Source organism: Diuraphis noxia, unplaced genomic scaffold (assembly GCF_037042655.1).
Source record: "Diuraphis noxia isolate RWA-SAM2 unplaced genomic scaffold, SU_Dnox_SAM2 contig0005, whole genome shotgun sequence".
Taxonomy (NCBI): Eukaryota; Metazoa; Arthropoda; class Insecta; order Hemiptera; family Aphididae; genus Diuraphis; species Diuraphis noxia.
Genome location: NW_028301715.1, coordinates 35509138 through 35532465, shown reverse-complemented (window position 1 = coordinate 35532465; position 23328 = coordinate 35509138). Strand labels below are relative to the sequence as shown.

Genomic DNA, 23328 nt, shown 5'->3' with positions numbered 1-23328 from the left:
TATATTAAATTTAATCGTAATTCATTGACAATCTTATAATTGAGATAAATTTTATTATTAAATAAACTTATTTTTGTTTAATTAAAAGTTGTTTTGGGAGGCAACGTGAATCAATGCTAAAAAATCTCTTTGAAATTGCAAACAATTCTTAAAAATGAGGAAATGAGGCTCTTTATTATGGACTGCAGTCATTTTTTTGTTACATTTCAAATTCTATTGTATACATTAATATTATAGAATTAATTATGATCAGGAGACGCATAATTTACTGTAATTGGCAATATAGTTAGTCTTTATGAAATACAGGAAGGTATAACACTAATTTGTCTTATAACCATATTAAAAATTACAGCAATTTTAATCTGGTATTAATTGTATTAAGTGAGAAGTTATTATTAAATATTTGGTACAATTAAAGCTAAAAAAAATAATAATAAATTATGTGTTATATTTATTAAAAATATTAAGTATTGTATTAATTTTTCCTCATTAATTGTTAAATATTTTCTTTGATTGTTATGTTTACAATTTCGAATACCCTGAAAGTTAGAAGGAAAAAATCTATGCAAAAGTCTTGACCAGTGATGATAGGCATCTATCATCAACTGAGATCAACATACCATTCTCTATAGGTACATAACCTTATCAACCTCCATATGAATTAATCTGCATGTCCGCGGGGAAGGCAGTGCCAGGGCCAGGATAAGGATTTGGTGAGGTGAAGTGTATACAGTACTATACACCCAATACCCCTCGGGAAGGCTGACTAAGACACTGGGTTTAATAGGTAACAATCTGGACGATTGTAGAAAAACTAATTGTATTTTTGTAACGCATGACAAAAGGATGGTTAACTAGGACACCTTGAATAAAAAGATCCTTAGTTGGTTTCCGATATAAGTGTTAACTTATCAAGTTGTTCTATTGATTGTTAACCTCTTAGAAATACCTTGAATTATTAAAATATGGGCCTCTAGAAATATTTTTCAGTCTACTAGATTTTAGTAGTTCGGTACCATGAGTGCATAAACCGCGTATACATAAGAGGAACTGTAATGAATATAGGTGCAATGTGCATCCATAGTACATACCATCAAGTTCTAATTAATAAATACGACTTAAACTCAGTAGTATGATTGGACGTAAATTGTAGAAATAATAACTAATAAGTATTAAATATTGATCTGTATCTGTATGCATTGTTTCCGAATTACAAACATAATTTTAAAAACATAATTTTTTTATGTTTTGCACTTTTATGAGACACTTTCTCATTAAAGCAAAACAACTTTTAAATATACAAGTACATAAATGGGTTATCACCTAAATTCTGTGCTTGTACAACACAAAAATTAAAGTTATTATTCTTTTTTGATCACAGAAACGTTATGTGGCATGATGATAATTATATTTTATTTTTATATGTCATCTAAAAAACAACCCTCAGCACCAGAAGTTGAATTGTTACTATTATCAATATTTTTAAATGAAATAATCCAAAAAATGTTTACACAATATTTTCTACAATAAAATATTATTATTTATTATTTCGACATAACACTTTGCTGTGTGATAGGTAATTTTTCAAGTCGAAATATATGTATTTTGTTTGTGATAAACTTAAAGTGTCCAGATGAAAATTTAACCATCTAATAGGTATATCTCAAATTACATACTTATTGTTAATTATTATTAGGCATAGAGTAGTTGAACTATGAACTATAATATCTTAAATAGACTTCCACAATGTACAATTGGGTTCATATTATTTTTAATATTACATAATACACGCTTTTGTTTAACAAAACTATTGGCAACTATGTTTGTTTAGAAACACGTGAGCAAGTGGGGCAAGGATTCGTCACTAAGAACCTAGGTGGTCACCCATCCAGGAGCTATTGACGCCAGGCGATGTTTAACCACGGCAAACAACCGCGACACACCAGTCCCCAAAATATACTTTTGTGTATATTTGCTATTTCATTCTAAATAGAATTGTTATTTTTAGTATTCTTACATTCGACTATTGTGTGCATATTATATTATACCAGACCAGAGGCAATTTTTTTTTTTCAATGCGTCAACTGCATAACCAGGTTTTACTGTTTGGTTTGAAAAAAATGATGTAAACAGGACGAGGATTCGTCACTAAGAACCCAGGTGGTCGCCCATCCGAGAACTAGTGACGCCGGTTGATGCGTTAACCTAAGAACAAGTAACTGCGGCTAACCACCGTACCACACCATCCAAATTTACTTTTAACCATAGCATATTGTATTATATGAGATAATTAATACTTGTATATGTCTAATTTTCATAAAGTTCAAGTACGTTTTTTGTTTTTTTATTTATATAATAATAATTTTTAATCATAATAATAAATGATAATTTAAAAATGTTAAATAATAATAATCGCGACCCGATACGGTGGCAGCGGCGGCTATCTACATATTATATAATAATTCACAATGCAATTAACAAGAATAAAACATTACAAAAATAACTACTAGGTATGTGCTCTGTGTGTGTGTGTCCAGCTATTATTCAAATACATATTGTTGCGCCGCAACAAACATCATAATAACAAAATCACTAAATGTGAAATCCAGTGAAAATCCAATAATGTAAAAATTAAAAATTAAAATGCTTATGAAAATGTAATTTGAAATTCCAGTGGACATTTTCATTGTGATAAATATTGGCAAAGATGTAAGAAATAATGTATTAAAATTTCAAATCTAAAATTAAAAAAGAAAAATTTTAATGAATTTCTAGCTTAAAATAAATTGCGAATTTTTTTGATTTTTACGTATTTTGTCAAAATTCAAACTTTGAATGCTTATGAAAAAAAAAAATGAATTTCATTGATTTTTCAACTGCTATTGTAACATTATATTAAGAGATTTGTATTAATTTTTCACATTTCTACACAATAAAAAAATTTTTATCGATATTAATTTTAAAAAAACAATAATGATCGAAAAATGAAAATACCTATGAATAGTACAACTTAAGTAGAAATTTTTTGAAAATACCACGATAATAAACTACAGCTTTAATTTGAAAATAAAAATTGAAAGCGGGTATTGGGGCCCGCAGGCAAATGATTTTTAAGAATCGAAAAAGCAAATTGGAAAAAATTATAGTCTTGGAATAGACAATGAAGACTGCACTATGTATTCTCAAGAAAAATTAATGAAATAATATATGAAGGATAATTAAATCATGATAAAATTATGTTTATTTAGTGGCATGTGGCTAACAAAGTTTAAAAGTTGTGTCCTCAAAAATAAACTAGAGATATATTTTGAAAATAAAAATGGAAAGGGGGTATTGGCGCACGCAGGCAAATGATTTTTAAGGAACAAAAAAGAATTTTGGAAAAAATTATTGTCTTAGAATAGATAATGAAGACTGCACTATGAATTCTCAAGAAAAATTAATGAAAGATAATTAAATCATGATTAAATTATGTGTTTTTGGGGCATGTGGTTAATAAAGTTTAACAGTTGTGTTTACAAAAATATACAAGTGTTATATTTTGAAAATAAAAATGGAAAGGGGATATTGGCACCCGCAGGCAAATGATTTTTAAGGATCAAAAAAGAAATTTGAAAAAAATTTGAACTTTGAATACACAATAAAGACTGCACAATGTATTCTCAATAAAAATAAAAGAAAGATAATTAAATCATGATTAAATTATGTTTTTTTGGGGCAAGTGGGTAATAAAGTTTTAAAATTGTGTCCACAATAATAAACTAGAGCTATATTTTGAAAATAAAAATGGAAAGGGGGTATTGGCACCCGCAGGCAAATGATTTTTAAGAATCAGAAAAGAAAATTGGAAAAAATTATTGTCTCGGAATAGACAATGAAGACTGCACTATGTATTCTCAAGCAAAACTAATGAAATAATATATGAAGGATAATTAATTCATGATAAAATTATGTTTATTTAGTGGCATGTGGCTAAAGAAGTTTAAAAATTGTGTCTACAAAATTAAACTAGAGATATATTTTGAAAACAAAAATGGAAAAGGGGCATTGGCGCCCGCAGGCAAATGATTTTTAAGGATCAAAAAATAAATTTGGAAAAAATTATTGTCTTGGAATACACAATGAAGACGGCAAAATGTATTCTCAAGAAATATTAATAAAATAATATATGAAGGATAATTAATTCATAATAAAATTATGTTTATTTAGTGGAAAGTGGCTAATTAAGATTAAAAGTTGTGTTTACAAAAATATACAAAACTATATTTTGAAAATAAAATAGGAAAGTGGGTATTGGCGCCGCAGGCAAATGATGTTTAAGAATCAAAAAAGAAAATTGGATAAAATTATAGACTTGAAATAGACAATGAAGACTGCACTATGTGTATTCTCAAGCAAAACTAATGAAATAATATATGAAGGATAATTAAATCATGATAAAATTATGTTTATTTAGTTGGATGAGGCTAATAAAGTTTAAAAATTGTGTCTACAAAAATAAACTAGAGATATATTTCGAAAATAAAAATGGAAAGGGGGTATTGGCGCCCGCAGGCAAATGATTTTTAAGGATCAAAATTGAAATTTGGAAAAAAATTTGAACTTAGAATACACAATGAAGACTGCACTATATATTCTCAAGAAAAATTAAAGAAAGATAATTAAATCATGTTAAAAATATGTTTTTTTAGTGGGATGAGGCTAATAAAGTTTAAAAATTGTGTCCACAAAAATAAACTAGAGATATATTTTGAAAATAAAAATGGAAAGGAGATATTGGCGCCCGCAGGCAAATGATTTTTAAGGATCAAAAAAGAAGTTCGGAATAAATTATTGTCTTGGAATAGATAATGGAGACTGCACTATGTATTCTCAAGAAAAATTAATTAAATAATATAAGAAGGATAATTAAATCATGATAAAATTATGTTTATTTAGTGGCATGTAGCTAAAAATGTTTAAAAATTGTGTCCTCAAATATAAACTAAAAATATATTTTTAAAATAAAAATGGAAAGGGGGTATTGGCGCCCGCAGGCAAATGATTTTTAAGGATCAAAATTGAGATTTGGAAAAAAATTTGAACTTAGAATACACAATGAAGACTGCACTATATATTCTCAAGAAAAATTAAAGAAAGATAAGTAAATCATGATAAAATTATGTTTATTTAATTGGATGAGGCTAATAAAGTTTAAAAATTGTGTCTACAAAAATAAACTAGAGATATATTTTGAATATAAAATTGGAAAGGGGGTATTGGCACCCGCAGGCAAATGATTTTTAAGGATCAAAAAAGAAGTTTGGAAAAAATTATTGTCTTGGAATAGACAATAAAGACTTCACAATGAATAATCAAGAAAAATTAATGAAGTCTATACTATTATATAAAATTGTAAGGGGTTTTCTTAGACCGCGCTAACCGAGAAAACTACTGAACCGATTTGGCTGAAATTTTTTTTGGCTGAAACCCCACACTCTGTTGAAGGTTTTAGTACCACCTTTGTCAGTAAAAAAAAGTATAAAGTTCATAAAAAATCAAAAACAGAATCACAGTAGTGGCGCCCTCTTTCGGCCAAAATATATACTAAATATTTTTAGTTGTTATGGTTCTATAGGTTGCAGATCCAAAGATGATGATTTGTTCTTATATAAAATGGAAACATATGGTAAACTTATTGTATGACATATAGTTACTGTTGGTTACTGATTCATAGAAACCGAATATTATGTTTGTTTTTTTTTTTCATATTATTATTATTACAAACGTTCCATAAATCTTTTTGTTAAATAGTTTGTGCTTAGTTTGATAAAATATACTTATTTTTACTTATCATGCCAAGAGCGTCAAGAGTACGCATTGGAAGAAGAACTGCCAATGCAACTCGAATATATAACAGAATTCAACAAGATACCAGTACGTTCTCAAACACTTGCACAGGAGCAACGTAACGCTTGAGTATGAAATCAGCGTTTAATTATCAATCCAAGATTGATTATTTAAATATTAAAGCGCTTCAAATAGAACCAATGACTATATTATGTCTTAAGTGCCATGCAAAAAAATGGAAAGATGAAACCCATGGACTTTGCTGCGCTGACGGTAAAGTTGTTTTACACCAATTTGAGGATCTTCCAGACTTAATTAAAAGTTTAATTGATAATTCTCACCCTCTATCAAAAAATTTCCTTGATAATTTTAAACGGTATAATACTCTGTTTCAAATGACATCGTTTGGAGCAAACGAAATAGCTGAAGGGAACTTCATGCCCACTTTTAAAATTCAGGGTCAAGTGCATCATTTAATAGATAGTTTATTACCCAAAATTAGAAATAATGCTAAATTTTTACAAATATATTTTATGCCAGAGTCGGATCAAATATCAATTCGAACATTATTACAAAACATTATTCAGCCAATTCGCCATAGATATGTTTGCAAAAATGATTTCTGAAGGACTACCCTTTCGTCACCATCAAAAACAACTACGTGCGGATGATTATGTTCATCTCCGAGATGATGTTAACAATGATGCAAATATTAATGCTAATAACGTGAGGCAACAAGTAATTCTTCCCTCCTCTTTTGGAGGAAAATAACTGGCTCCCCACGTTACATGCATGAAAAAAATCAGGATGCCATAACTTATGCTCGTAAATTTGGCCGTCCAGATTTATTTATTACTTTCTCATGCAACCCGGAATGGTCGGAAATAAAAAATAAATTATTTCAAGACCAAAAGTCGTTTGATAGACACGATATAATCTCTAGAGATTTTCATCTCAAACTAAAAAATTTTATGCATGTATTAAAAAATACATGCATATAAATAAATGTATTTTCGGAGATGTAAATTGTTATGTTTACAGTGGTGTTGCCACACTGCCACATTCTTTTGTGGTTACAAACGAAAATTCAGCCAGATGAAATTGATAAAATTATTTCTGCCGAGAAACCGAACAAAGACAGAGATCTTATACTTTATGAAATAGTATGCAAGAATCTGATCATGGCTAAAGTGACCAGATAATAATTCTATAAAAGCGGGACAAGTATTCAAAAGGAACTATAGAGGCTAAAATTTAAAAAAAGATTTTTAAAAAAAAAACATAATTTTATAGTTAAATAATAATATTATATAATAAAATAAGTAATAAAAAAAAAAAAAAAAACAATGTTCTGTGATAACAAGCACGGTTGTCACCTAACCCATTAGCTATAATATAATATAATACTATATAGCCATATAGTTACTATGCATAGTATAGATAGTAAGAACTGTCCAAAATAATCTTATATTATGATCTGATGGAACATAAAATAAACGACATACTCGCCATAATAAGTGAAAAATTTTCACTGAAAATAAGTCAATTAACTATTATTTGGAATCGGGAAAAAGCGGGACGAAAAGTATAAGTCGGTACAGTTTACTGTCCCGCTTTTATCATAATAATATTTAGCAGGACACCAACTTGAAAATCGGTAGGTACTGTCCCGCCAAAATCGGGACGTCTGGTCACTTTATTCATAGCCCATGTGGCGAGTTAAATATTAGATCGCCATGTAACATATTAATCAAATCGTGGTAAAATGAGTCGGAGTGAAAAAGTCCTAAGCCTAAAAATTCCAAATTAAAAAGGACCAGAGTATATTATATACATAACAATATTTAAAATTGTTTATTAAAAAAAAAAAAATGCAATGATTATAAACTATAATTAAGTACTTATTAGTATCATCTATATATATCAAAATGGATTTCTGTATGATTGTCCTTTATGCGTTCCTAAACGGATGAACCAATTTCGACGAAATTTTGTACAAAGATATATTAGACCTATGGGGATAAGTTTGGCTGAGTTAAAAAGTGACAGACTTAAATATTATTCTATTGAATATTTAAATTGTCAGACTTTTCTCGATAAAACGAATAAATTTACATAATGATAAACTAAATTGATTATAATTGTAAGTTTATAACTTAGCATATTTTAACCATTATCTATCTATATGTATAAAAAAATACTGCTAGCATTATCACAAGCAACGAATTTAATTAACAGTTTGAGACATTCGAGAGGTAGGATTTTTAACGGGCTACGAAGTGCACGGGTTCAGCTAGTAATATAGAAATTGTAATTAAATCATTATGAAATTTTTTTTTTTTAGTGGCACATGGCTTATAAAGTTTAAACATTGTGTCCACAAACATAAACTAGAAACATATTTTTAAAATAAAAATGGAAAGGGGGTATTGGCGCCCGCAGGCAAATGATTTTTAAGGATCAAAATTGAAATTTGGAAAAAAATTTGAACGTAGAATACACAATGATGACTGCACTATGTATTCTCAGGAAAAATTAATGAAATAATATATGATGGGTAATTAAATCATGATTAAATTATGTGTTTTTGGGGCAAGTGTATAATAAAGTTTAAAAGTTGTGTCACACAAAAAGATACTATAGCTATATTTTGAAAATAAAAATGGAAAGGGGGTATTAGCGCCCGCGGGCAAATGATTTTTAAGAATCAAAAAAGGAATATGGAAAAAAATTGAACTTAGAATAAACAATGAAGACTGCACAATGTATTCTCAAGAAAAATTAATGAATGATAATTAAATTATGTGTTTTTGGGGCAAGTGGTTAATAAAGATTAAAAATTGTGTTTACAAAAATATACAAGTGCTATATTTTGAAAATGAAAATGGAAAGGGGGTATTGGCGCTCGCAGGCAAATGATTTTTAAGGATCAAAAAAGAAATTTGGAAAAAATTTGAACTTAGAATACACAATGAAGACTGCACAATATATTCTCAAGAAAAATTAACGAAAGATAATGAAATCATGATAAAATTATGTTTATTTAGTTGGATGAGGGTTACTTAAGTTTAAAAATTGTGTCTACAAAAATAAACTAGAGATATATTTTGAAAATAAAAATGGAAAGGGGGTATTGGCGCCCGCAGGCAAATGATTTTTAAGGATCAAAATTGAGATTTGGAAAAAATTTGAACTTAGAATACACAATGATGACTGCACTATGTATTCTCAGGAAAAAGTAATGAAATAATATATGTAGGATAATTAAATCATGATAAAATTATGTTTATTTAGTGGCATGTGGCTAAAAATGTTTAAAAATTGTGTCCTCAAATATAAACTAAAAATATATTTTGAAAATAAAAATGGAAAGGGGGTATTGGCGCCCGCAGGCAAATGATTTTTAAGGATCAAAATTGAGATTTGGAAAAAATTTGAACTTAGAATACACAATGAAGACTGCACTATATATTCTCAAGAAAAATTAACGAAAGATAATGAAATCATGATAAAATTATGTTTATTTAGTTGGATGAGGGTTACTTAAGTTTAAAAATTGTGTCTACAAAAATAAACTAGAGATATATTTTGAAAATAAAAATGGAAAGGGGGTATTGGCGCCCGCAGGCAAATGATTTTTAAGGATCAAAATTGAGATTTGGAAAAAATTTGAACTTAGAATACACAATGATGACTGCACTATGTATTCTCAGGAAAAAGTAATGAAATAATATATGTAGGATAATTAAATCATGATAAAATTATGTTTATTTAGTGGCATGTGGCTAAAAATGTTTAAAAATTGTGTCCTCAAATATAAACTAAAAATATATTTTGAAAATAAAAATGGAAAGGGGGTATTGGCGCCCGCAGGCAAATGATTTTTAAGGATCAAAATTGAGATTTGGAAAAAATTTGAACTTAGAATACACAATGAAGACTGCACTATATATTCTCAAGAAAAATTAACGAAAGATAATGAAATCATGATAAAATTATGTTTATTTAGTTGGATGAGGCTAATAAAGTTTAAAAATTGTGTCTACAAAAATAAACTAGAGATATATTTTGAAAATAAAAATGGAAAGGGGGTATTGGCGCCCGCGGGCAAATGATTTTTAAGAATCAAAAAAGGAATATGGAAAAAAATTGAACTTAGAATAAACAATGAAGACTGCACAATGTATTCTCAAGAAAAATTAATGAATGATAATTAAATTATGTGTTTTTGGGGCAAGTGGTTAATAAAGATTAAAAGTTGTGTTTACAAAAATATACAAGTGCTATATTTTGAAAATGAAAATGGAAAGGGGGTATTGGCGCCCGCAGGCAAATGATTTTTAAGGATCAAAAAAGAAGTTTGGAAAAAATTATTGTCTTGGAATAGACAATAAAGACTGCACAATGAATTATCAAGAAAAATTAATGAAATAATATATAAAGTGTAATTAATTCATTATGAAATTTTTTTTTTTTTAGTGGCACTTGGCTTATAAAGTTTAAACATTGTGTCCACAAACATAAACTAGAAGCATATTTTTAAAATAAAAATGGAAAGGGGGTATTGGCAACCGCAGGCAAATGATTTTTAAGGATCAAAAAATAAATTTGGAAAAAATTATAGTGTTGGAATAGACAATGAAGACTGCACTATGTATTCTCAAGAAAAATTAATGAAATAATATATGTAGGATAATTTAATCATGATAAAATTATGTTTATTTAGTGGCATGTGGCTAAAAATGTTTAAAAATTGTGTCCTCAAATATAAACTAAAAATATATTTTGAAAATAAAAATGGAAAGGGGGTATTGGCGCCCGCAGGCAAAAGATTTTTAAGGATCAAATTGAGATTTGGAAAAAAATTTGAACTTAGAATACACAATGAAGACTGCACTATATATTCTCAAGAAAAATTAAAGAAAAATAATTAAATCATGATATAATTATGTTTATTTAGTTGGATGAGGCTAATAAAGTTTAAAAATTGTGTCTACAAAAATAAACTAGAACCATATTTTTAAAATAAAAATGGAAAGGGGGTATTGGCGCCCGCAGGCAAATGATTTTTAAAGAACAAAAAAGAAATTTGGAAAAATATTTGAATTTAGAATACACAATGATGACTGCACTATGTATTCTCAGGAAAAACTAATGAATTAATATATGAAGGATAATTAAATCATGATAAAATTATGTTTATTTAGTGGCATTTGGCTAAAAATGTTTAAAAATTGTGTCCTCAAATATAAACTAAAAATATATTTTGAAAATAAAAATGGAAAGGGGGTATTGGCGCCCGCAGGCAAATGATTTTTAAGGATCAAAATTGAGATTTGGAAAAAATTTGAACTTAGAATACACAATGAAGACTGCATTATATATTCTCAAGAAAAATTAACGAAAGATAATGAAATCATGATAACATTATGTTTATTTAGTTGGATGAGGCTAATAAAGTTTAAAAATTGTGTCTACAAAAATAAACTAGAGATATATTTTGAAAATAAAAATGGAAAGGGGGTATTGGCGCCCGCAGGCAAATGATTTTTAAGGATCAAAAAATAAATTTGGAAAAAATTTGAACTTTGAATACACAATGATGACTGCACTATGTATTCTCAGGAAAAATTAATGAAATAATATATGATGGGTAATTAAATCATGATTAAATTATGTGTTTTTGGGGCAAGTGTATAATAAAGTTTAAAAGTTGTGTCACACAAAAAGATACTATAGCTATATTTTGAAAATAAAAATGGAAAGGGGGTATTAGCGCCCGCGGGCAAATGATTTTTAAGAATCAAAAAAGGAATATGGAAAAAAATTGAACTTAGAATAAACAATGAAGACTGCACAATGTATTCTCAAGAAAAATTAATGAATGATAATTAAATTATGTGTTTTTGGGGCAAGTGGTTAATAAAGATTAAAAATTGTGTTTACAAAAATATACAAGTGCTATATTTTGAAAATGAAAATGGAAAGGGGGTATTGGCGCTCGCAGGCAAATGATTTTTAAGGATCAAAAAAGAAATTTGGAAAAAATTTGAACTTAGAATACACAATGAAGACTGCACAATATATTCTCAAGAAAAATTAACGAAAGATAATGAAATCATGATAAAATTATGTTTATTTAGTTGGATGAGGGTTACTTAAGTTTAAAAATTGTGTCTACAAAAATAAACTAGAGATATATTTTGAAAATAAAAATGGAAAGGGGGTATTGGCGCCCGCAGGCAAATGATTTTTAAGGATCAAAATTGAGATTTGGAAAAAATTTGAACTTAGAATACACAATGATGACTGCACTATGTATTCTCAGGAAAAAGTAATGAAATAATATATGTAGGATAATTAAATCATGATAAAATTATGTTTATTTAGTGGCATGTGGCTAAAAATGTTTAAAAATTGTGTCCTCAAATATAAACTAAAAATATATTTTGAAAATAAAAATGGAAAGGGGGTATTGGCGCCCGCAGGCAAATGATTTTTAAGGATCAAAATTGAGATTTGGAAAAAATTTGAACTTAGAATACACAATGAAGACTGCACTATATATTCTCAAGAAAAATTAACGAAAGATAATGAAATCATGATAAAATTATGTTTATTTAGTTGGATGAGGCTAATAAAGTTTAAAAATTGTGTCTACAAAAATAAACTAGAGATATATTTTGAAAATAAAAATGGAAAGGGGGTATTGGCGCCCGCGGGCAAATGATTTTTAAGAATCAAAAAAGGAATATGGAAAAAAATTGAACTTAGAATAAACAATGAAGACTGCACAATGTATTCTCAAGAAAAATTAATGAATGATAATTAAATTATGTGTTTTTGGGGCAAGTGGTTAATAAAGATTAAAAGTTGTGTTTACAAAAATATACAAGTGCTATATTTTGAAAATGAAAATGGAAAGGGGGTATTGGCGCCCGCAGGCAAATGATTTTTAAGGATCAAAAAAGAAGTTTGGAAAAAATTATTGTCTTGGAATAGACAATAAAGACTGCACAATGAATTATCAAGAAAAATTAATGAAATAATATATAAAGTGTAATTAATTCATTATGAAATTTTTTTTTTTTTAGTGGCACTTGGCTTATAAAGTTTAAACATTGTGTCCACAAACATAAACTAGAAGCATATTTTTAAAATAAAAATGGAAAGGGGGTATTGGCAACCGCAGGCAAATGATTTTTAAGGATCAAAAAATAAATTTGGAAAAAATTATAGTGTTGGAATAGACAATGAAGACTGCACTATGTATTCTCAAGAAAAATTAATGAAATAATATATGTAGGATAATTTAATCATGATAAAATTATGTTTATTTAGTGGCATGTGGCTAAAAATGTTTAAAAATTGTGTCCTCAAATATAAACTAAAAATATATTTTGAAAATAAAAATGGAAAGGGGGTATTGGCGCCCGCAGGCAAAAGATTTTTAAGGATCAAATTGAGATTTGGAAAAAAATTTGAACTTAGAATACACAATGAAGACTGCACTATATATTCTCAAGAAAAATTAAAGAAAAATAATTAAATCATGATATAATTATGTTTATTTAGTTGGATGAGGCTAATAAAGTTTAAAAATTGTGTCTACAAAAATAAACTAGAACCATATTTTTAAAATAAAAATGGAAAGGGGGTATTGGCGCCCGCAGGCAAATGATTTTTAAGGAACAAAAAAGAAATTTGGAAAAATATTTGAATTTAGAATACACAATGATGACTGCACTATGTATTCTCAGGAAAAACTAATGAATTAATATATGAAGGATAATTAAATCATGATAAAATTATGTTTATTTAGTGGCATTTGGCTAAAAATGTTTAAAAATTGTGTCCTCAAATATAAACTAAAAATATATTTTGAAAATAAAAATGGAAAGGGGGTATTGGCGCCCGCAGGCAAATGATTTTTAAGGATCAAAATTGAGATTTGGAAAAAATTTGAACTTAGAATACACAATGAAGACTGCATTATATATTCTCAAGAAAAATTAACGAAAGATAATGAAATCATGATAACATTATGTTTATTTAGTTGGATGAGGCTAATAAAGTTTAAAAATTGTGTCTACAAAAATAAACTAGAGATATATTTTGAAAATAAAAATGGAAAGGGGGTATTGGCGCCCGCAGGCAAATGATTTTTAAGGATCAAAAAATAAATTTGGAAAAAATTTGAACTTTGAATACACAATGATGACTGCACTATGTATTCTCAGGAAAAATTAATGAAATAATATATGATGGGTAATTAAATCATGATTAAATTATGTGTTTTTGGGGCAAGTGTATAATAAAGTTTAAAAGTTGTGTCACACAAAAAGATACTATAGCTATATTTTGAAAATAAAAATGGAAAGGGGGTATTGGCGCCCGCAGGCAAATGATTTTTAAGGATCAAAAAATAAATTTGGAAAAAATTATAGTGTTGGAATAGACAATGAAGACTGCACTATGTATTCTCAAGAAAAATTAATGAAATAATATATGTAGGATAATTTAATCATGATAAAATTATGTTTATTTAGTGGCATGTGGCTAAAAATGTTTAAAAATTGTGTCCTCAAATATAAACTAAAAATATATTTTGAAAATAAAAATGGAAAGGGGGTATTGGCGCCCGCAGGCAAAAGATTTTTAAGGATCAAATTGAGATTTGGAAAAAAATTTGAACTTAGAATACACAATGAAGACTGCACTATATATTCTCAAGAAAAATTAAAGAAAAATAATTAAATCATGATATAATTATGTTTATTTAGTTGGATGAGGCTAATAAAGTTTAAAAATTGTGTCTACAAAAATAAACTAGAACCATATTTTTAAAATAAAAATGGAAAGGGGGTATTGGCGCCCGCAGGCAAATGATTTTTAAAGAACAAAAAAGAAATTTGGAAAAATATTTGAATTTAGAATACACAATGATGACTGCACTATGTATTCTCAGGAAAAACTAATGAATTAATATATGAAGGATAATTAAATCATGATAAAATTATGTTTATTTAGTGGCATTTGGCTAAAAATGTTTAAAAATTGTGTCCTCAAATATAAACTAAAAATATATTTTGAAAATAAAAATGGAAAGGGGGTATTGGCGCCCGCAGGCAAATGATTTTTAAGGATCAAAATTGAGATTTGGAAAAAATTTGAACTTAGAATACACAATGAAGACTGCATTATATATTCTCAAGAAAAATTAACGAAAGATAATGAAATCATGATAACATTATGTTTATTTAGTTGGATGAGGCTAATAAAGTTTAAAAATTGTGTCTACAAAAATAAACTAGAGATATATTTTGAAAATAAAAATGGAAAGGGGGTATTGGCGCCCGCAGGCAAATGATTTTTAAGGATCAAAAAATAAATTTGGAAAAAATTTGAACTTTGAATACACAATGATGACTGCACTATGTATTCTCAGGAAAAATTAATGAAATAATATATGATGGGTAATTAAATCATGATTAAATTATGTGTTTTTGGGGCAAGTGTATAATAAAGTTTAAAAGTTGTGTCACACAAAAAGATACTATAGCTATATTTTGAAAATAAAAATGGAAAGGGGGTATTAGCGCCCGCGGGCAAATGATTTTTAAGAATCAAAAAAGGAATATGGAAAAAAATTGAACTTAGAATAAACAATGAAGACTGCACAATGTATTCTCAAGAAAAATTAATGAATGATAATTAAATTATGTGTTTTTGGGGCAAGTGGTTAATAAAGATTAAAAATTGTGTTTACAAAAATATACAAGTGCTATATTTTGAAAATGAAAATGGAAAGGGGGTATTGGCGCTCGCAGGCAAATGATTTTTAAGGATCAAAAAAGAAATTTGGAAAAAATTTGAACTTAGAATACACAATGAAGACTGCACAATATATTCTCAAGAAAAATTAACGAAAGATAATGAAATCATGATAAAATTATGTTTATTTAGTTGGATGAGGGTTACTTAAGTTTAAAAATTGTGTCTACAAAAATAAACTAGAGATATATTTTGAAAATAAAAATGGAAAGGGGGTATTGGCGCCCGCAGGCAAATGATTTTTAAGGATCAAAATTGAGATTTGGAAAAAATTTGAACTTAGAATACACAATGATGACTGCACTATGTATTCTCAGGAAAAAGTAATGAAATAATATATGTAGGATAATTAAATCATGATAAAATTATGTTTATTTAGTGGCATGTGGCTAAAAATGTTTAAAAATTGTGTCCTCAAATATAAACTAAAAATATATTTTGAAAATAAAAATGGAAAGGGGGTATTGGCGCCCGCAGGCAAATGATTTTTAAGGATCAAAATTGAGATTTGGAAAAAATTTGAACTTAGAATACACAATGAAGACTGCACTATATATTCTCAAGAAAAATTAACGAAAGATAATGAAATCATGATAAAATTATGTTTATTTAGTTGGATGAGGCTAATAAAGTTTAAAAATTGTGTCTACAAAAATAAACTAGAGATATATTTTGAAAATAAAAATGGAAAGGGGGTATTGGCGCCCGCGGGCAAATGATTTTTAAGAATCAAAAAAGGAATATGGAAAAAAATTGAACTTAGAATAAACAATGAAGACTGCACAATGTATTCTCAAGAAAAATTAATGAATGATAATTAAATTATGTGTTTTTGGGGCAAGTGGTTAATAAAGATTAAAAGTTGTGTTTACAAAAATATACAAGTGCTATATTTTGAAAATGAAAATGGAAAGGGGGTATTGGCGCCCGCAGGCAAATGATTTTTAAGGATCAAAAAAGAAGTTTGGAAAAAATTATTGTCTTGGAATAGACAATAAAGACTGCACAATGAATTATCAAGAAAAATTAATGAAATAATATATAAAGTGTAATTAATTCATTATGAAATTTTTTTTTTTTTAGTGGCACTTGGCTTATAAAGTTTAAACATTGTGTCCACAAACATAAACTAGAAGCATATTTTTAAAATAAAAATGGAAAGGGGGTATTGGCAACCGCAGGCAAATGATTTTTAAGGATCAAAAAATAAATTTGGAAAAAATTATAGTGTTGGAATAGACAATGAAGACTGCACTATGTATTCTCAAGAAAAATTAATGAAATAATATATGTAGGATAATTTAATCATGATAAAATTATGTTTATTTAGTGGCATGTGGCTAAAAATGTTTAAAAATTGTGTCCTCAAATATAAACTAAAAATATATTTTGAAAATAAAAATGGAAAGGGGGTATTGGCGCCCGCAGGCAAAAGATTTTTAAGGATCAAATTGAGATTTGGAAAAAAATTTGAACTTAGAATACACAATGAAGACTGCACTATATATTCTCAAGAAAAATTAAAGAAAAATAATTAAATCATGATATAATTATGTTTATTTAGTTGGATGAGGCTAATAAAGTTTAAAAATTGTGTCTACAAAAATAAACTAGAACCATATTTTTAAAATAAAAATGGAAAGGGGGTATTGGCGCCCGCAGGCAAATGATTTTTAAGGAACAAAAAAGAAATTTGGAAAAATATTTGAATTTAGAATACACAATGATGACTGCACTATGTATTCTCAGGAAAAACTAATGAATTAATATATGAAGGATAATTAAATCATGATAAAATTATGTTTATTTAGTGGCATTTGGCTAAAAATGTTTAAAAATTGTGTCCTCAAATATAAACTAAAAATATATTTTGAAAATAAAAATGGAAAGGGGGTATTGGCGCCCGCAGGCAAATGATTTTTAAGGATCAAAATTGAGATTTGGAAAAAATTTGAACTTAGAATACACAATGAAGACTGCATTATATATTCTCAAGAAAAATTAACGAAAGATAATGAAATCATGATAACATTATGTTTATTTAGTTGGATGAGGCTAATAAAGTTTAAAAATTGTGTCTACAAAAATAAACTAGAGATATATTTTGAAAATAAAAATGGAAAGGGGGTATTGGCGCCCGCAGGCAAATGATTTTTAAGGATCAAAAAATAAATTTGGAAAAAATTTGAACTTTGAATACACAATGATGACTGCACTATGTATTCTCAGGAAAAATTAATGAAATAATATATGATGGGTAATTAAATCATGATTAAATTATGTGTTTTTGGGGCAAGTGTATAATAAAGTTTAAAAGTTGTGTCACACAAAAAGATACTATAGCTATATTTTGAAAATAAAAATGGAAAGGGGGTATTGGCGCCCGCAGGCAAATGATTTTTAAGGATCAAAATTGAAATTTGGAAAAAAATTTGAACTTAGAATACACAATGATGACTGCACTATGTATTCTCAGGAAAAATTAATGAAATAATATATGATGGGTAATTAAATCATGATTAAATTATGTGTTTTTGGGGCAAGTGTATAATAAAGTTTAAAAGTTGTGTCACACAAAAAGATACTATAGCTATATTTTGAAAATAAAAATGGAAAGGGGGTATTAGCGCCCGCGGGCAAATGATTTTTAAGAATCAAAAAAGGAATATGGAAAAAAATTGAACTTAGAATAAACAATGAAGACTGCACAATGTATTCTCAAGAAAAATTAATGAATGATAATTAAATTATGTGTTTTTGGGGCAAGTGGTTAATAAAGATTAAAAATTGTGTTTACAAAAATATACAAGTGCTATATTTTGAAAATGAAAATGGAAAGGGGGTATTGGCGCTCGCAGGCAAATGATTTTTAAGGATCAAAAAAGAAATTTGGAAAAAATTTGAACTTAGAATACACAATGAAGACTGCACAATATATTCTCAAGAAAAATTAACGAAAGATAATGAAATCATGATAAAATTATGTTTATTTAGTTGGATGAGGGTTACTTAAGTTTAAAAATTGTGTCTACAAAAATAAACTAGAGATATATTTTGAAAATAAAAATGGAAAGGGGGTATTGGCGCCCGCAGGCAAATGATTTTTAAGGATCAAAATTGAGATTTGGAAAAAATTTGAACTTAGAATACACAATGATGACTGCACTATGTATTCTCAGGAAAAAGTAATGAAATAATATATGTAGGATAATTAAATCATGATAAAATTATGTTTATTTAGTGGCATGTGGCTAAAAATGTTTAAAAATTGTGTCCTCAAATATAAACTAAAAATATATTTTGAAAATAAAAATGGAAAGGGGGTATTGGCGCCCGCAGGCAAATGATTTTTAAGGATCAAAATTGAGATTTGGAAAAAATTTGAACTTAGAATACACAATGAAGACTGCACTATATATTCTCAAGAAAAATTAACGAAAGATAATGAAATCATGATAAAATTATGTTTATTTAGTTGGATGAGGGTTACTTAAGTTTAAAAATTGTGTCTACAAAAATAAACTAGAGATATATTTTGAAAATAAAAATGGAAAGGGGGTATTGGCGCCCGCAGGCAAATGATTTTTAAGGATCAAAATTGAGATTTGGAAAAAATTTGAACTTAGAATACACAATGATGACTGCACTATGTATTCTCAGGAAAAAGTAATGAAATAATATATGTAGGATAATTAAATCATGATAAAATTATGTTTATTTAGTGGCATGTGGCTAAAAATGTTTAAAAATTGTGTCCTCAAATATAAACTAAAAATATATTTTGAAAATAAAAATGGAAAGGGGGTATTGGCGCCCGCAGGCAAATGATTTTTAAGGATCAAAATTGAGATTTGGAAAAAATTTGAACTTAGAATACACAATGAAGACTGCACTATATATTCTCAAGAAAAATTAACGAAAGATAATGAAATCATGATAAAATTATGTTTATTTAGTTGGATGAGGCTAATAAAGTTTAAAAATTGTGTCTACAAAAATAAACTAGAGATATATTTTGAAAATAAAAATGGAAAGGGGGTATTGGCGCCCGCGGGCAAATGATTTTTAAGAATCAAAAAAGGAATATGGAAAAAAATTGAACTTAGAATAAACAATGAAGACTGCACAATGTATTCTCAAGAAAAATTAATGAATGATAATTAAATTATGTGTTTTTGGGGCAAGTGGTTAATAAAGATTAAAAGTTGTGTTTACAAAAATATACAAGTGCTATATTTTGAAAATGAAAATGGAAAGGGGGTATTGGCGCCCGCAGGCAAATGATTTTTAAGGATCAAAAAAGAAGTTTGGAAAAAATTATTGTCTTGGAATAGACAATAAAGACTGCACAATGAATTATCAAGAAAAATTAATGAAATAATATATAAAGTGTAATTAATTCATTATGAAATTTTTTTTTTTTTAGTGGCACTTGGCTTATAAAGTTTAAACATTGTGTCCACAAACATAAACTAGAAGCATATTTTTAAAATAAAAATGGAAAGGGGGTATTGGCAACCGCAGGCAAATGATTTTTAAGGATCAAAAAATAAATTTGGAAAAAATTATAGTGTTGGAATAGACAATGAAGACTGCACTATGTATTCTCAAGAAAAATTAATGAAATAATATATGTAGGATAATTTAATCATGATAAAATTATGTTTATTTAGTGGCATGTGGCTAAAAATGTTTAAAAATTGTGTCCTCAAATATAAACTAAAAATATATTTTGAAAATAAAAATGGAAAGGGGGTATTGGCGCCCGCAGGCAAAAGATTTTTAAGGATCAAATTGAGATTTGGAAAAAAATTTGAACTTAGAATACACAATGAAGACTGCACTATATATTCTCAAGAAAAATTAAAGAAAAATAATTAAATCATGATATAATTATGTTTATTTAGTTGGATGAGGCTAATAAAGTTTAAAAATTGTGTCTACAAAAATAAACTAGAACCATATTTTTAAAATAAAAATGGAAAGGGGGTATTGGCGCCCGCAGGCAAATGATTTTTAAGGAACAAAAAAGAAATTTGGAAAAATATTTGAATTTAGAATACACAATGATGACTGCACTATGTATTCTCAGGAAAAACTAATGAATTAATATATGAAGGATAATTAAATCATGATAAAATTATGTTTATTTAGTGGCATTTGGCTAAAAATGTTTAAAAATTGTGTCCTCAAATATAAACTAAAAATATATTTTGAAAATAAAAATGGAAAGGGGGTATTGGCGCCCGCAGGCAAATGATTTTTAAGGATCAAAATTGAGATTTGGAAAAAATTTGAACTTAGAATACACAATGAAGACTGCATTATATATTCTCAAGAAAAATTAACGAAAGATAATGAAATCATGATAACATTATGTTTATTTAGTTGGATGAGGCTAATAAAGTTTAAAAATTGTGTCTACAAAAATAAACTAGAGATATATTTTGAAAATAAAAATGGAAAGGGGGTATTGGCGCCCGCAGGCAAATGATTTTTAAGGATCAAAAAATAAATTTGGAAAAAATTTGAACTTTGAATACACAATGATGACTGCACTATGTATTCTCAGGAAAAATTAATGAAATAATATATGATGGGTAATTAAATCATGATTAAATTATGTGTTTTTGGGGCAAGTGTATAATAAAGTTTAAAAGTTGTGTCACACAAAAAGATACTATAGCTATATTTTGAAAATAAAAATGGAAAGGGGGTATTGGCGCCCGCAGGCAAATGATTTTTAAGGATCAAAATTGAGATTTGGAAAAAATTTGAACTTAGAATTCACAATGAAGACTGCACTATATATTCTCAAGAAAAATTAACGAAAGATAATGAAATCATGATAAAATTATGTTTATTTAGTTGGATGAGGCTAATAAAGTTTAAAAATTGTGTCTACAAAAATAAACTAGAGATATATTTTGAAAATAAAAATGGAAAGGGGGTATTGGCGCCCGCGGGCAAATGATTTTTAAGAATCAAAAAAGGAATATGGAAAAAAATTGAACTTAGAATAAACAATGAAGACTGCACAATGTATTCTCAAGAAAAATTAATGAATGATAATTAAATTATGTGTTTTTGGGGCAAGTGGTTAATAAAGATTAAAAGTTGTGTTTACAATAATATACAAGTGCTATATATTGAAAATGAAAATGGAAAGGGGGTATTGGCGCCCGCAGGCAAATGATTTTTAAGGATCAAAAAAGAAATTTGGAAAAAATTTTTGTCTTGGAATAGACAATGGAGACTGCACTATATATTCTCAAGAAAAATCAAAGAAAGATATTAAAATTATGATAAAATTATGTTTATTTAGTTGGATGAGGATAATAAAGTTTAAAAATTGTGTCTACAAAAATAAACTAGAACCATATTTTTAAAATAAAAATGGAAAGGGGGTATTGGCGCCCGCGGGCAAATTATTTTTAAGGATCAAAAAATAAATTTGGAAAAAATTTGAACTTTGAATACACAATGAAGACTGCACAATGTATTCTCAATAGAAATAAAAGAAAGATAATTAAATCATGATTAAAATATGTTATTTTGGGGCAAGTGGGTAATAAAGTTTAAAAATTGTGTCCACAATAATAAACTAGAGCTAATTTTAGAAAATAAAAATGGAAAGGGGGTATTGGCGCCCGCAGGCAAATGATTTTTAAGGAACAAAAAAGAAATTTGAAAAAATTATTGTCTTGGAATAGACAATAAAGACTGCACAATGATTTATGAAGAAAAATTAATGAAAAAATATATAAAGTGTAATTAAATCATTATGAAATTTTTTTTTTTTAGTGGCATTTGGCTTATAAAGTTTAAACATTGTGTCCACAAAAATAAACTAGAAACATATTTTTAAAATAAAAATGGAAAGGGGGTATTGGCGCCCGCAGGCAAATGATTTTTAAGGAACAAAAAAGAAATTTGAAAAAATTATTGTCTTGGAATAGACAATAAAGACTGCACAATGATTTATGAAGAAAAATTAATGAAAAAATATATAGAGTGTAATTAAATCATTATGAAATTTTTTTTTTTTTAGTGGCATTTGGCTTATAAAGTTTAAACATTGTGTCCACAAAAATAAACTAGAAACATATTTTTAAAATAAAAATGGAAAGGGGGTATTGGCGCCCGCAGGCAAATGATTTTTAAGGAACAAAAAAGAAATTTGGAACAATATTTGAACTTAGAATACACAATGATGACTGCACTATGTATTCTCAGGAAAAACTAATGAATTAATATATGAAGGATAATTAAATCATGATAAAATTATGTTTATTTAGTGGCATGTGGCTAAAAATGTTTAAAAATTGTGTCCTCAAATATAAACTAAAAATATATTTTGAAAATAAAAATGGAAAGGGGGTATTGGCGCCCGCAGGCAAATGATTTTTAAGAATCAAAAAAGGAATATGGAAAAAAATTGAACTTAGAATAAACAATGAAGACTGCACAATGTATTCTCAAGAAAAATTAATGAATGATAATTAAATTATGTGTTTTTGGGGCAAGTGGTTAATAAAGATTAAAAGTTGTGTTTACAAAAATATAAAAGTGCTATATTTTGAAAATGAAAATGGAAAGGGGGTATTGGCGCCCGCAGGCAATTGATTTTTAAGGATCAAAAAAGAAGTTTGGAAAAAATTATTG

At 27.5% G+C, this 23328-nt stretch overlaps 1 pseudogene; it reads left to right on the top strand.

The window, feature by feature from the left end:
- LOC149055238 (uncharacterized) overlaps positions 1–6830 on the top strand; it is a 429976-nt pseudogene extending 423146 nt beyond the window's left edge.
- Positions 6831–23328: the final 16498 nt, after the last annotated feature.